This window comes from Mobula birostris, chromosome 5 (assembly GCF_030028105.1).
Source record: "Mobula birostris isolate sMobBir1 chromosome 5, sMobBir1.hap1, whole genome shotgun sequence".
NCBI lineage: Eukaryota > Metazoa > Chordata > Chondrichthyes > Myliobatiformes > Myliobatidae > Mobula > Mobula birostris.
The window spans coordinates 174,990,313-175,007,281 of NC_092374.1; the positions used below are offsets into that span (position 1 = coordinate 174,990,313).

At 43.2% G+C, this 16,969-nt stretch overlaps 1 pseudogene; it reads left to right on the top strand.

Annotated features, from left to right (window-relative positions):
* The first annotated feature begins 1,930 nt into the window (after positions 1 to 1,930).
* LOC140198414 (nucleolar GTP-binding protein 2-like) lies at positions 1,931 to 14,977 on the top strand (annotated as a pseudogene).
* Positions 14,978 to 16,969: the final 1,992 nt, after the last annotated feature.

Genomic DNA, 16,969 nt, shown 5'->3' on the forward strand with positions numbered 1-16,969 from the left:
CCGCACAGGAGACGACGGTAGCATCAAAAAAAACAAATAACGTAGTCACTCTTTTGTACACAAATGTTATCTACCCGTGCCAGTTCAGGGACAGGGTGTATTCTGATCGTCTGCTTAATCAGTGGACTCGGCATTCTTCCAGTAACCAAATCTGCTTGTCTTTCTGCAATTTGTCATGTACCAACATCCATCAGCATAACGTTGTACAAACACAGTTAGCAAAGCATTTTGGTTCAAAGGTGAAAGTAAATTTATTATCAATGTACATACGCGTCACCAATCTACATACAACCCCCAGATTCATTTCCTTGTGGGCATACTCAATATCAATAAAGTAATAACCATAAAAGAATCAATGAAAGACTGCCCAACTTGAACATTCAACTAGACAACAAACTGCAAATACTAAAATAAATGAATAAATAAATAATAAGCAATAAATATCGAGATCGTGAGATGAAGGGTCTTTGAAAGCGAGTCCATTTGTTGTGGGATCATTTCAATGATGGGGCAGGTGAAGCTGAGTGAAGTTAAGCCTCCGCGTTCAAGAGTCTGAAGGCTGAGAGGCGGAAATTGCTCCTGAACCTGGTGGCATGAGTCCCTGAGGCCCCTGTACCCGCCTCCCGATGGCAGCAGCAGGAAAAGAATACGCCCTAGGTGATGGGGTCCCTGATGATGGATGCAGCTTTCCTGTGACAGTGTTTCATGGACACGTGCTCAGTTGGTGGGAGGGCTTTACCCGTGATGGACTTCTTGTAGATTCTCTGCCGAAGGGTATCAGTGGTTCCACACGATGCTGTGATGCAGCCAGTCAACATACTCCCCACCGCATATACACAGAAGCTGGTCAAAGTCTCACGTGTCACGCTGAGTCTCCACAAAATCATAAGGAGGCAGAGGGGTTGCCACTCATTCCCCGGTCTTACACCCAAAACCGGGACCCAAGACCCGTCCTGCAAAATAATAACACCAAGCAATTTGAAGTTGCTGACCCTCTCCACCTCTCACCCTCCAATGAGGAGTGGCTGATAGATCTGTTTTCCTTCTCCTGAAGTCAATAAACAGCTCCTTGGTCTTGCTGTCATCGAGTAAAAGATTGTTCCATTTTGTTGGAGAAAAATGCCATTTTGTTACGACAAGTGAAGTACATGTCCACATCTGACACACTTACAGATTCTTGCCCAGACACACTTACAGTATAGTCTCCCTGACATGCTTACTATGCCCTCACTGACACACTTACAATATTCTCACCCTGACACACTTACAGTACACCTGCCACGACACACTTACCATCCCTCACTGACACACTTACAATATTCTCACCCTGACACACTTACAGTACACCTGCCACGACACACTTACCATCCCTCACTGACACACTTAGTGTTCTCTCCCTGACACACTTACCATCCCTCACTGACACACTTACAATATTCTCACCCTGACACACTTACAGTGTTCTCTCCCTGATAAACTGTAAGCGGGTGTCCTTGGTGGGACAGGAGCTCGTGCTGTTCGGGTGTCCTTGGTGGGACAGGAGCTCGTGCTGTTTATACTGTCGATCAGGTACATCTGCTATGACCTACAGAACTGCCTACAAGCAGCCGTCACAGCGGCAGTGGAGAGAGCCAATGCACAGGCATTCTTCGAGAGGGTTGATCACTGATATAAAACCAGTAACAGAGCACAGAATCACCCCTGTCACAGTCACATGGGACATGCTGAATGTTTGTGACTCTGGTAACACTAGTAACACTCATGATGAAGGGTCTTGGCCCAAAATATCATCTGTTTATTAATTTTCATGGATGCTGCCTGACCTGTTGAGTTCCTCCAGCATTTTGTCTGTTTATCTGTGAGGACTCTCTGTCCATTAGTGGTGGCAACCTGAAGTCTTTCTGTTGTCAGTATTAGAGGAGTCAGGTGCATGATCTCCGAGGGACGGAAGCAGAGGATTGCCATCGTCCACGGTCCACTCCGAGAGCCCAGTATCCAGATCCTGGATGAGGCCACCAGTTCCCTGGACATCCAGATCGAGCACATGACCGGAATGTCTCAATATGTGAACAGTGTCACAGCTATCAACACTGCAGACCAATTCAAGGGCTGGTTCAAGCTTTCTTCAGCTTTCGTCATGTAATGGAATTTGCAATATTAGACCTTATTCACAAAAAATGTCGCAGCGATTAACCTTGTCAATCAAATGTACTGGGGAGCAGGAGCTGCCATATTCCCGCCTGCTGCCCTGCTGTTATGGTTCGTGGATTATGACTGAAGAAACAAATGGCTGGAGTTGCCTAGCACCAAGCAGAAAGGTGTTTATTAAGTGCATCGAAAAACAATTTTACATGTATTAGCAAAAAATACAAGAAAACTGTCAATATTTACAAAAAGCTATCTACCAGAAACAGAATAAATAGCTCCACACTATTTCCAGTGTGAAATCGTGGCAACTTGATCTCTCTGTCTCACTGAGAGCGAACCACCCCATTTTTAAAGCACGAGGAAATATCATCTTTAATCACCCACAAAGTTAACTTAACATGAACGACACATGAATTAGAATATGATGCACCCCATAATGTAGTTACAATCATATTACAAAATAAACAGAACCATCTATCTTAAATATACTATGCAAACAATATATACACACTTCCGTGTTATTAAAGAAATGGAAAGACAACCAATTCTAAGGATATACTGGGAAAATGACATTGAAGTGTGCACACTCTGCATGAGGGTAACAGAATGAAAAGGCAACGTGCGCATTTGTGTGTTTGTGTGAAAATGTGGATGTGTAAGGAACATGTTTACCAAGCACTCTCCGTCACAGTACCACCCTCCTCTCCTTCAGCGATGATGTTTGGCTCCTGCCACAGACAGGCTGCAGGAAGATTCCTTTTCCTGCTTTATGATGGACACAGAATTTGAAGGGTTGGAGCTCCAGCTACCACTGTCTCACTCTGGCATTACGGCCCTTCATACTCTGAATCCATGTCAACACTCTGAGGTCTCTTTAAAGGTCAAACTCCCTGCAAAGGAGGTGGTACCAGAGGCCGCCAAGGGCCAAATTAACGGCCAGACACTCCTTTTCACTGGTGGAAGGCTTGGTTTCCCTTGGGAGGAGATGTCGGCTCAGGTAAAGGACAGGTCGCTCTTGTCCAGGTACTCCCGGGGTCAGCACTGCTCCAATACCTCCTCCTGGGGCATCCAGCTGGACAAAGACCTGTTTGTCAAAGTCAGGGCTCCGAGCTTTAAGGGTTTGAAAAGTGTTCTCGCACTCACTTATCCATGTCAGTGGGTTGCTTATAAACTTTCCAGTAAGATTAGTTTGAGGTGTGGCCAGAGTGGTGTATTAGCAATTGAACCTGCCATACCAGACCCAGGAAGGGCCTCACTTCCTTCTTGGTGTGAGGTAGAGGACTGTTGTAGATCATTTCCACTTTGTCCACCTGATCTCGAAACTTTCCATGTCCCAACTGGCGGCCTCGATATTTAGCTTCCCTTTTTGCTCACTCACAGTTTCGTAGATTGAGGGTGAGACCGGCAGCATGTATATTCCCCGCGGTCCATCGCAAATTGGTGAAGTGCAGTGACCACGCTTGCCTTTAGACAACCACATCATCCAGGCAGGCCACATTGCAGTCCTCACAACCTTGGAGGACTCGGTCCATCAGCCAGTGGAGCATTGCTGGGGAACCATGAAGACCAAGGGGCATCTCGGTGAATGGAAGCCGACCCAGGGGGTGTGGAAGAGAGTGAGGGATTTTGTTTGGTCATCCAGGGGAACCTGCCAGTAGCCTTTACTAAGGTCCAGTGTAGTGATAGAGTTTGTCCCTTCAATCCTTTCTAGTAGGTCATCGATATGGGACATAGGATAAGCTTCAAAAAAAAAAAAAAAAAAAAAAAATGGCATTCAGCTTCCAGATCAATGAGTAACCTCCGGGTGCCATCCTTCCCGGGGACAGTAACAATAGGACAGCTCCACTCACAGTCTGAAGGCTCGATGACTCCCAGCTCCAGCATGGTCCGATTTCTCATTATTCAGGGCTCCCACTGTTCACTCTGACACTCTGTGGCAGCATTGGTGTACTGAACCCTGATCCCAGTGGAATGTGTTAGGACCTTTGTCAGCCCTGGTCTCTGCTGGAACAACTGTGGAAAATCAGCAAACACTCTCTGCAGCTCCACTGGTTGTTTGCCATCGAGATGGGAGAGTTCAACCTTCCCAGGCCCCTCCAGGCCTCAATGACCCCTTCCAAATCATTAATGAGCACATCATCTGTACAAATACCAACAGGGGCAGGAGGACAGCATATCTCTCACGGCACCATTGCCTGCATAACTTGAGGGGCAGTTTTACCCCCTCGCACAGACCAGCATCCAAGTCAGGCAGAGGTTGCAACCCAGACTTTACTTTGGTTTTGGCACAAATCATGGCAAAATAGGAAATGACACCCTCTACTACTGGGTTAACCGATGGAAGTGATTGGCTATTTCCCTCCTCAGTAACTCATATAACACAGGCAGATCTCACTGCATGATTCATGTCAGCCGATAGTTTCTCCAGCAAATCTGCCTTCATCAAGTGCTTATGCCAGAACTGCTCTTTTTAATGTAAGTTAAGCTTCAGTTAGGAGCCGAGTTTGAGTGCTTTCTTGTAACACTCTACAAACTTTATGATCTGTCAGTGCATCCGTAAACCCATTACCAAAGTACCAGCTTCTTCCATTCAGCCACATATGATGAAATGGACTCTCCTTCCGTTTGACTCTGTTTATAAAACCTAAAGAGTTCTGTAATCAATAATGGCTTTGGTTCTATATGTCCCTGCATTACTTTCACAATATCAGCAAAGCTCATTTCTGCTGGTTTGGTTGAAGCAAACTGTATGCCTTTAAACCTTGACCCCTGAATTAGATTAGATTATAAGGACACTCAGTCCTCGTTTACTGTCATTTAGAAATGCATGCATTAAAAAATGATACAATGTTCCTCCAGAGTGATATCACAGAAACACAGGACAAACCAAGACTAAAACTGACAAAACCACATAATTATAACATATAGTTAAAACAGTGCAAAGCAATACTGTAATTTGATAAAGAGCAGACCATGGGCACGGTAAAAAACAAGTCTCAAAGTCCCGATAGCCTCATCTTCTCACGCAGGTGGCAGAAGGGAGAAACTCTCCCTGCCATGAACCTCCAAGCGCCACAAACTTGCCGATGCAGCGCCATTGGAAGCACCCGAACGCAGCGGACTCTGAGTCCGTCCGAAAACTTTGAGCCTCCGACCAGCCCTCTGACACCGAGCACTGAGCACCATCCTCTGCCAAGCGCTTCGACCCTGCCCCGGCCGCCAAGCAACAAGCAAAGCCGAGGACTCAGGGCCTTCCCCTCCGGAGATTCTGTACCACACAGTAGCAGTGGCAGCAAAGCAGACATTTCAGAAGTTTCACCAGATGTTCCCTCGTGCTGTCACGTCCGTCTCCATCAAATCAGGATTGTGCACGGTCCCTACTTGACAGATAACAGACACCACCAGCGGAGTGGCCGCTGTGAGCTGCGTCACATCACCATCTTCTCCTCCCACCTTCAGTGTTTTCTGTCTGTTTTAAATGGACTGCTGTGCTGTTTCCTTCACTCGCTGTTCCTCAGCGAGCTTCAACAGGTCAGTATCTATTGCTATATTTCGTAAATTCAAAACATTAAACCAATTGAAAGGAAAACAAGAGAGTTGGGAGAAGAGGCGTGTACTTTGTTTTGTCTTACTTTAAGCAGGGCACGCACTTATCACGTGGTAGCATGAAGATGTGCACAATTCGCGTATTTATACATATAACCCGTAATTAATTATTTAAAGAAACAAGAATGCTTAATACAAGATTACTCATACTTCTGAAATATTAACTACCCAACACCACACACACACCCCTGCAATCGCGGGGACACACCACTCCAAGCTGGCTGGGAATTGTCAGGTTGACCTGCCGTCACAACACTCCTTCAGCCCCGGAGTGGCAGCAGGACACTCCCGGATCTGCCAGAACGTCCAGTGAGAGTAGAACTGTCTTAATGATCAGACCTCTCTGTGACCTCTCCAAGATTACACCAGTGACCAACGGACAGACAGTTCATGAAACTACTTTTACTTCTCCTTTCAAATATGATTCTAGTACTAATCTGTCTGTGATTGGAACCCATTGTTTACATTTTCTGGTGTGTCCTTGGGTTGATTGAGTAAGCTGGCGCTTTGCTGTCTCCCCACTGGAGTTCGGTGAGATTTGGAGTGGAGTGCACAACTGGGAGGCCTGGAGATGGTGTGCAAGCCTATGATCAACTTAATTGCTTCTCTCCGATTGAGGTTGAAGTCAACGAAGACGAGAGTGGAGGTCGGGCAGATGTTCGACACCACCTGCCTACATTTGACCTGACTTCCCCTCCTTTTCGCTATGTGCTGTCAGAGGAAATTACAGGAGTCTTGCAAACCACATTGCAATGATTGATGGGCTATGGATTCATTTCTGGGGACTTTGAGGTTCATGTTGCCTATGTTTCTGGATTCTGGTTGCTCTCTTTTGCTGTTTCTGGTGATCTGATCTGGGCGATTGTTGCAGACTGGGACATTTTGGCAAAGACTGGCTCTGTGGTCTAAACTAAACTAAGCTGAATTCTCCTCTTCTCTTGTATTGATGTTGATATTCTGTGTGCTGTTCGCTCGCAGTTTCCTGTTTGCACAGTTTGTTCTTTTTTTCCCCCCACAGGTTGGGTGTTTGACATTTCCTTTGAACTGGTTCCATGATGTTTCTTGTTTCATGGCTGTCTGTGGGAGAAGTTATATTCTGTATAGATGCTTTGATAATAAATATACTTTGGCTTTGACCCTGGGGATGGCAGGGCATTCATTCATCTCACAGCCTCAAGGAAAAGCTGTTACACAGCCTGGCAGTGCCCTGTGCCAGTGAAAAGAACACAGGGGATCATTCTGTGCCAGTGGATGGGACAGAGGGAGTGTCCTAGTTTACCCACGAGATCAAATATGTGCTTGCACCCTAAGAATGTAAGAACTGATATATATACTAGAAATGGGAACAATTCAGAGGAGATTCACCAGGCTACTGTCTGGGTGGGAGGGTCATCCTGTAAAGGAGGTTAGGTAGTTTATATCTGCATTCTCTGGAGCTTATGAGAATGAGGGGTGAGCTTATTCAAACATATAAGATTGTAACGGGGGTTAACAGTGTAGATGTTGAAACATTTCCGCCAGTGAGAGACACAAACAAGGGGTCATAGGTACAAGATAATGGGCCAGTCCTTTTACACTGAGGCTCATAGAACATTCTTGCTTTTTGATAGTGGTGAGTCATAGAATTCTCTTTCTTTCATTATTAATCTTTTTGTTGGTTTAAAAGGAGCATAAATACAATCAAGAGAAATATATATCAGTAACAATACAAACATACAAACCAAGATTGAGATGGACATTGTCAATCAGATTTCATTAAACTAGTGTAAAATATATAATTATAAACTGAAAACAGCAATTCTCATCAGTTTATGAAAAAAAGAAAAAACATTAAGTTTTAACTGAAGAGAAAAAAACCCACTATACTATATTAAAAAAAAACAAAAAACAAAAAAAAGTGACTGGCAGTCCATTTTGAGGATAGGACCAAAAAAAAAAAAGAAAGACTTCCTGATCAAAACTAAAACTTTGAAAAAAAAAATTGAAAGAGTAATAAATCAAATTAAATGAAAATATTGGATAAAGGGTCACCAGATTTGCTCAAATTTAAAGGATGTATCAAATGTCTGACTTCTTATTTTCCCTAAACTTAAACAGGACATGATGGAGGAAAACCAATGAAAGACTGTAGGTGGATTAGAATCCTTCCACTTCAATAAAATGGTTCTCCTAGCCAGCAAGGTCAAAAAGGCTATCATAAATTGAGCGGAAACAGGAATATGTAAGTACAGAGAGGAAATTAAGAACCTGGTGGCATGGTGTGAAGACAATAACCTATCCCTCAACGTCAACAAGACGAAGGAATTGGTTGTTGACTTCAGGAGTAGCAGACTGCCCAACCCAATTTACATCAGTGGTGCGTAAGTGGAACTGGTCAAAAGCTTTAAGTTCCTCGGGGTCAATATCACAAATGACCTGACTTGGTCTAACCAAGCAGAGTTCACTGCCAAGAAGGCCCACCAGCGCCTTTACTTCCTGAGAAAACTAAAGAAATTTGGCCTGTCCCCTAAAACCCTCACTAATTTTTATAGATGCACCGTAGAAAGCATTCTTCCAGGGTGCATCACAACCTGGTATGGAAGTTGTCCTGTCCAAGACTGGAAGAAACTGTAAAAGATCATGAACACAGTCCAGCACATCACACAAACCAATCTTCCGTCCTTGGACTCACTTTACACCGCACACTGTCAGAGCAGTGCTGCCAGGATAATCAAGGACATGACCCACCCAGTCAACACACTTTTTGTCCCTCTTCCCTCCGGGAGAAGGCTCAGGAGCTTGAAGACTCGTATGGCCAGATTTGGGAACAGCTTCTTTCCAACTGTGATAAGACTGCTGAACAGATCCTGACCCGGATCTGGGCCGTACCCAAATATCCGGACCTGCCTCTCGGTTTTTTGCACTACCTTACTTTCTATTTTCTATTTATGATTTATAATTTAAATTTTTACTATTTAATATCAATTTGTACTCCAGGGAGCGGGAAGCGCAGAATCAAATATCACTGACGATTGTATGCTCTAGTATCAATTGTTTGGTGACAATAAAGTAAAGCAAATATTTCCTGCTTCCGATGGGATAATCCCAAAAATTGCCGTAAGCAAATTAGGTTGTAGATCCAGATCCAAAACTTTTGATAGTGTTTTAAAAACATCTCTCCAAAAGTTATCTAGCTTTACACAAGATCAATCCATATGAGTTAAAGTGGCCAGCTCAGTGTTACATCTGTCTCAAATAGGATTGATATTGGAGAAAATAAGCGCTAGTTTATCCGTTGACATGCGAGCCTGGTACACTACCTTGACTGTATCAAGCAATGTCGGGCACAAATAGATGAGTTGTTAACCAAATGAAAAATTTTACTCCATTGATTATCTGAAAATGACTCTTGAAATTCCGATTCCCAAGCACATTTAATTTTATCATTAGATATCATTCATGAGTTCAATAACCATTTATAGATTATAGCTATCAACTCTTTTTGAAATAGTTTAAACTGAAAGAGGGCGTCTGTCATATTAGGTGGATAAGCAGAAGGGTAATTTGGCAACAAACCACGTAAAAAAAATTCCTAATTTGTAAATATCTAAAAAAGTGTACATTAGATAAATCATATTTATCCACTAACTGAGAAAAAGACATTAAACAGTCCCCTAAAAACAATTCTGAAGTTATTATTCCCTTGGGTTTCTAAATTAAAAAGGCCTTATCCAAAATTGATGGTTTAAAAAAATAATTGAGATGGATATTACTAGAAAGAATAAAATTATTTAACTCAAAAAATCTACGAAACTGAAACCAAATTCTTAATGAATGTTTAATAATGGGATTAAAATCTTGTCTACTAATCTTAGAAAACAAAAAGGGAAGAGAAGCTCCTAGTAAAGAGGCCAAAAAGAATCCTTTCACCGAGTTTTCCTCCAAATCCAACCATGAAGGACGTTCATGTATATCTGAATAGTGAATCCAAAAAGTAATATGGAATATTAATTGCCCAATAGTACATTCTAAAGTTAGGTAAAGCCTTACCACAATCTTTTTTTAATTTCTGCAAGGGTTTAATCAATCTGGGATTTTTATTGTTCCAAATTTAAGATTATAGAATCTATTCTGTCAAATAACTTTTTAGGATCAAAGGAAGGAACTGCCTGAAATATAGGTAAAATTTTGGTAAAACTATTTTAATAGCATTAATCCGACCTACTAATGATAATGTCATAGGTGACCATTTAGAAAGTATTTGTTTGGTGTAGCCAATTAATGGAAAAAAATGTATAGAGATCCTTAAGATTAGTAATTTTAATACCAAGGTAGGTAAAGTAATATTTAGTAATACCAGAAAGGTACTTGGTGATTTGGATCCGAGTAATTATTATTAGGAAATAGCTCACTTTTACGTAAATTTAATTTATACCCAGAAAAACTAGAGTTCAGAAAATATAGATAACATAGAAGGAATAGATTTCTTAGGATCTGAAAGAGTCATGGAATTCTCTGCCCCAAGGGTGAGGGAGGCCAGATGACTGGACTTTGATGAAAAACAATGATGGTTTTGTGCAACACACATCAAAGTTGCTGGTGAACGCAGCAGGCCAGGCAGCATCTGTAGGAAGAGGTGCAGTCGACGTTTCAGGCTGAGACCCTTCATCAGGACTAACTGAAGGAAGAGTGAGTCAGGTTTGCAGACGATACAAAGATAAATGGAGGGGTGTTTACTGTTGCGGAAGCAGGGAGTCTGCAGAAGGATGTAGACAGATTAAGGGAATGGGCAAGGAAATGATAGATGGGATATAGTGTAGGGAAATTTACGGTCATTTACGGCACTTTGTTAGAAGAAATTAAGGCATAGTCTAGGAACTTGTAGCTTTCGACCCTCTTGACCTCAGCACCACTGGTGTAGACAAGACTATATGCACTGACCTCCTTTCTGAAGGAGATGTTGAGAATGGATGTAAGTGTGGGTATAAATGCCACTAGCAAACTAACATGCAGGGATCACAGAGACATCATCCATTCAGACAAAATTACAGAAAACAATATAGGAAAACTAACAAGAGCCAAGATAACTTCTACAGAATCTCGATGAACTCAAATGCCTACTGATACAGAGAAGAGCTTGGTCAGAGTTTCACCCGACAAAGAACAATGACCGAACCAAGTGGGGTTGGTATGGCCCCCTGAAATATACCCTGGGGCGCAGAGGAATTTAGGCTCAAACCGAAAACAAATGCCCAAAGCAACAATTCTCAAAGTCAACAACTACAATACAGAACATTGAAATGTTGTGCTAATTAAATTATCTCTCATCAAATACTGGCGATTGTGACACCAAACCAAGCTATTGGACGATTGATGCTAATGAGAGAGATAAGAGAGACAATGGAGAAATTCTCAAAATACTAATAAGAGAAGAGAGAGGGATTAACAGAAAAGAAACACAATTGACATATTGACAGACCGGTTGCTTTGAACCTGAACTGTTTGAAGTTTGATGGACAGGCGATACCCCAGCAGGGGGATAAAAAACAGGTTCGCTAAGGCACGGGACACCACGAGACAGCAAGACCCTGAAAAGAGCGGTGTGCCCCCACAAGTTGGTGCGAGTTTGGAGGTCTGATTCGCGGGAACCGACCGTAGGCTCACAGGGTGTAAAGGTACGATTGATGGGAACCTGGTGTGTGTGTCCGCCCTTGCCTGGGTGCCGGGTTCACCACAGAAGAACGATCGTATCCGGAACGGAGGGGTCACAGTTGGTGACCACAGCGGGATAGAAGACATCAAAGGTCTGCCTGAACCAAATTGCATCCCCCCCCTCTCTCTCTCTCCCCAACTGCACAACAGCGATTACTGCGAACTGTACTAAGCTGAACTGAACTCTGCATCACTTAAGACTGATCATTTTACCCCTAGACTGCGATAGAGCTTGGTTTGATTCCTATTACCCTAGTTCTGTGTATAGGTGTGTATTATCATTGTTAACCTGCTGCATTTATATCCTTATGATTAGAGTACTGTGTTATTTATTTCTTTAATAAAACTTTATTAGTTCCTAGTAATCCAGACTTCAACAAGTGGTCCATTTCTGCTGGTTTGGCAACCCAGTTACGGGGTATGTAACAGGATAAATACAAAGAGCTTAAAAATCCCCATAATACCAAATGGGACACCAGCCAAACAGTGAAAAGGCAGAGCTAGTTCAAAGACAAACAATTAGACACAAAAGGTAAACAATCCAAGCACAACGCACAAAGTGACGCTGAGCAAATAGAGACCACATATCAACTAACAAAACAAGGCATTTAAATGACCCCTGGTTGTGTCAATCCCCTCCACGCCACCCCCTCCCCCCGCCACCTTCTGAAGGCAACTCCTGGCAATCGGGGTGAACCCGATGAAAATTAGCAAGCACATCAGGATCCAAAATACCATGGACTGGAACCAAACTCCTTTCTTCCCGACCATACCCGACCCAATCGACTAAGTACTGGCAACACACATCAAAGTTGCTGGTGAACGCAGCAGGCCAGGCAGCATCTCTAGGAAGAGGTACAGTTGACGTTTCGGGCTGAGAACCTTCGCCAGGGCTAACTGAAGGAAGAGCTAATAAGAGATCCCCCCCCTCCCCCTCTCAAATCTCTTACTAGCTCTTCCTTCAGTTAGTCCTGACGAAGAGCCTCAGCCCGAAACGTCGACTGTACCTCTTCCTAGAGATGCTGCCTGGTCTGCTGCATTCACCAGCAACTTTGATGTGTGTTGCTTGAATTTCCAGCATCTGCAGAATTCCTCCTGTTTACGACTAAGTACTGGAACTGCCCTTTATCTTGCCGGGAATCCAGCAGTCTGTGGACAGTGTAAACAGGTTCTCTGTCTACGATTCTAGGAGGGGAGGTTTAAGAGTAGGAGCTGAAGGACTACAGAGTAGGGATTTAAGTTTAGAGATGAGAATTGTGGGATGGATTTGGAGAGAACTGGGAAGCTGTTATCTATAACTTAGAGGATTGACCTTCTTAACAATCCTAAAGGCCCAATGAAGTGAGGCGCTAGCTTCCACTATTCAGTTTCAAGGGGGAGCTCGCGGGTCGAAAGCCAAACCGGCTGACCCACACGGAAAGATTGACTGCTTCCTGTTGTCACAAAACTGTTGCCTCGCCAAAGCAAAGACCAAAGGCCTCTTGGCTTGAAGCTGTGTACAGTGCTCGATAAACTATTTAGCAGATGGGACACCAACTTTCACCTTCTGTTTGGGAAAGAGAAGAGGCTTAAAGCCAAATTTAAATTCAAAATTGAAAACAAGAATAAAAGCTCCAACAAGTTTATTTTTTCCACCCACAAACGAATGGTCAGACCAAGAGGACTTACCAAGATTTTGAAAGCACTCTTCGTTGCCTCGTTTCTGGCAACAAATCCTCTTGGAGTGACCATTTAATCTGAGCAAAGATTGCCCATAATGGACAGAAAAGTCCCAGGCTTGGAGAAATGAGCTGACATCCCTGTCAATACCATCCCATCAATCACATGTTTGTATGAATTTTGAGGTGCATGAAACCCCAGGGCAGGCTATTATTTCCAGATGTAGTCCCCCATTTGAAATCCTCTGACATATGTTCGGGTGGCACAATACAAGTTTAATTTTTATCATCCGTCCAAACTACAAACAGATGCTCAGCCCATTCCAACCAGCAATGCCACTCTTCCAAGGACATTTTAACAGCCAACAACTCTCAATTGTCTATATCATAATTGGATTCGGCTGGTGACTGGTTGGAATCTCTGGAGGCAATTTGGAAGGCAACGGATATGGACGTCCAAAGAGGAAGATGTATTCCAAAGGAAAGATGACAAAACTGTGTCTGAGCCGTCGCAGGGTGATTGCAAAGCAGCCATGCGGGGCTCGGTTCCCGTCCCGGGGTGTCGAAGATGGTGAAGGCTCGGTACCAGGGCCGCAGCTTGGCCAACCCATCCACCGCCAGCACCAACCCAGATCGGCCCAAAGATGGGGGAGGCCTCAAGAGGGATAGGGCAACTATTTGACGTCTGAATAGGTACAGCCAGAAGGAATGAAGAAACAACCATGGGAAGATTGTCAAGTCACTGCAGTTCCAGTCAACAGTTACATCCGGCACCACATCTTGAGTGGAAACAAACATCAACTGGCTTGCTAACACTCAAGTCATAAAGCAGTCATCTCTGCAGCAATTCCAAGAAGAGATGGGCAGTGTTATGAAAGACCCTTATAGGGTAATTCTTAAAAAAAAAACAGCTTCCGATGTCTCTTCTGAATGACCGAATCACACCTCCTAATTCAGAAGTACATATTCTGGATACAGAAACATTTGAAACAATCCAGTTGATTTCTTAGAGAAGCTTGTGTTCAGAACAGGAAAGCTTTTGAAGGGTGGAGAATCTGACATACAAACTGTGGCCAAAATGGTTTTGAATGATTGGCAAAGAGGGCGAATACCTTTTTATGTTAAACCGCCAGATGCTGAAGGCGACTCTCAGCCATTAACTATGTTAAAAGTGGAAAAAGAGCCAAACAAATCTGATCATGTGAAAGGGTTATCAGAAACAGCAATTGTTGAAAAAGAACATGAAAAAGCTGAAAATCCAATAGTACCACAAATAGTTGCATACGTAACGCAAAACTTTGGGGAAATCAACGTGGCGCCTGAATTTTCTGAGGCAGACCTTCTACCTGTGAACATTTCTTAAGATGAAGACGACATTTTGGATGAAGAAGAGGAAGAGGAGGAAGAGCAGGGTAACGAAGATAGTGATGGGAAAGAATCAACTGGTGCTGAACTAAGTAAACTTCAGGAGGATAATCACCAGTGTGTGGACAAGCCAAAACAGACACTGCGGGATTTGGATGAAAAGATTGCAAAATACAGAAAGTTCTTGGATAAAGCCAAAGTAAAGAGATTCTCAGCTATAAGGATTCCTACGGGGCTCACCACAAAATTACTCACCCAAACAAGTCAAAAGACATCTGATCAAACACAGGAATCTACTGAAAATGGTGGTAGAAGAAAAAAAAGCTCAAGATGAATCAGAGAATGAAGAACCTCCTCCCAAACTTTCATTCAAAGAGAGGTGAAGGCTGGACCGTTTGTAGCACTCAAAGGTTGGGGGTGTCCGGTATTATGAAATGCACAATGTCAAGAACAAAAATAAAAATATAAAGAATCCTTCATCCAAATCACAGAAATGTAAAGAGAAATGATAACTTTGAAGTAAAGAGACTTTCTCTTTTAAAAGATAGACTGTCTCTCAAGAGAAGTCAAAGCCAACATGAAAGACACAGAGAGGGCATATAATAGAGCGAAAAATAGTGGGGAGTTAAAGGATTGGAAAGTTTTTAAAAACCACCAGAAGACAACTAAAAAGACCTTAAAAGGTGAAGATGGAATATGAAAGTAAGATAGTCAATAATATTAAATAGGACACCAAAAGTTTCTTCAGATACTTAAAATGTTAAAGAGAGGCAAGAGAGGATATCACACCGCTGGAAAACAATGCTGGAGAGGTAGTAATGGGGATGAACTGAGTAAGTATTTTAGAAACATAGAAAATAGGTGGAGTAGGCCATTCAGCCCTTCGAGCCTGCACCGCCATTTATTATGATCATGGCTGATCATCCAACTCAGAACCCTGCACGAGCCTTCCCTCCATACCCTCTGATCCCACTAGCCACAAGGGCCATATCTAACTCCCTCTTAATTATAGCCAATGAACTGGCCTCAACTGTTTCCTGTGGCAGAGAATTCCACAGATTCACCACTCTGTGTGAAGAAGTTTTTCCTAATCTCAGTCCTAAAAGGCTTTGCCTTTACCATCAAACTGTAACCCCTCGTTCTGGACTTCCCCAACATCGGGAACAATCTTCCTGCATCTAGCCTGTCCAATCTCTTTAGGATTTTATACATTTCAATCAGATCCCCCCTCAATTTTTTAAACTCCAACGAGTACAAGCCTGGTTCATCCAGTCTTTCTTCATATGAAAGTCCTGCCATCCCAGGAATCAATCTGGTGAACCTTCTTTGTACTCCCTTTATGGCAAGGATGTCTTTCCTCAGATTAGGGGACCAAAACTGCACACAATACTCCAGGTGTGGTCTCACCAAGGCCTTGTACAACTGCAGTAGTACCTCCCTGCTCCTGTACTCAAATCCTCTTGCTATAAATGCCAGCATACCATTCACCTTTTTCACCGCCTGCTGTACCTGCATGCCCACTTTCAATGACTGGTGTATAATGACACCCAGGTCTCGTTGCACCTCCCCTTTTCCTAATCAGCCACTATTCAGATAATAATCTGTTTTCCTATTTTTGCCACCAAAGTGGATAACTTCACATTTATCCACATTAAATTGCATCTGCCATGAATTTGCCCACTCACCCAACCTATCCAAGTCACCCTGCATCCTCTTAGCATCCTCCTCACAGCTAACACTGCCGCCCAGCTTCATGTCATCCGCAAACTTGGAGATGCTGCATTTAATTCCCTCATCCAAGTCATTAATATATATTGTAAACAACTGGGGTCCCAGCACTGAGCCTTGCAGTACCCCACTAGTCACTGCCTGCCATTCTGAAAAGGTCCCATTTATTCCCACTCTTTGCTTCCTGTCTGCCAACCCAATTCTCTATCCACATCAATACCTTACCCCCAATACCGTGTGCTTTAAGTTTGCACACTAATCTCCTATGTGGGACTTTGTCAAAAGCCTTTTGAAAATCCAAATATACCACATCCACTGGTTCTCCCCTATCCACTCTACTAGTTACATCCTCAAAAAATTCTATGAGATTCGTCAGACATGATTTTCCTTTCACAAATCCATGCTGACTTTGTCCGATGATTTCACTGCTTTCCAAATGTGCTGTTATCACATCTTTGATAACTGACTCTAGCATTTTCCCACCACTGACGTTAGGCTAACCGGTCCATAATTCCCTGGTTTCTCTCTTCCTCCTTTTTTGAAAAGTGGGGATTTTGCATCAGTCTTCATGATGGAGAAGCTAGTTCCAGCTGTCAGGGGTCATGAGGTGTGTGAAGTTACCATAACTAGAGAGAAGGTTCTTGGAAAGCTGAAAGGTCCAAAGGTAGATAAGTCATCTGGACCAGATGGTGTACACCCCAGGGTCATGAGAGGTGGGTGAAGAGATTGTGGAGGGATTAGTAATGCTCTTTCAAAAATCACTAGATTCTGGA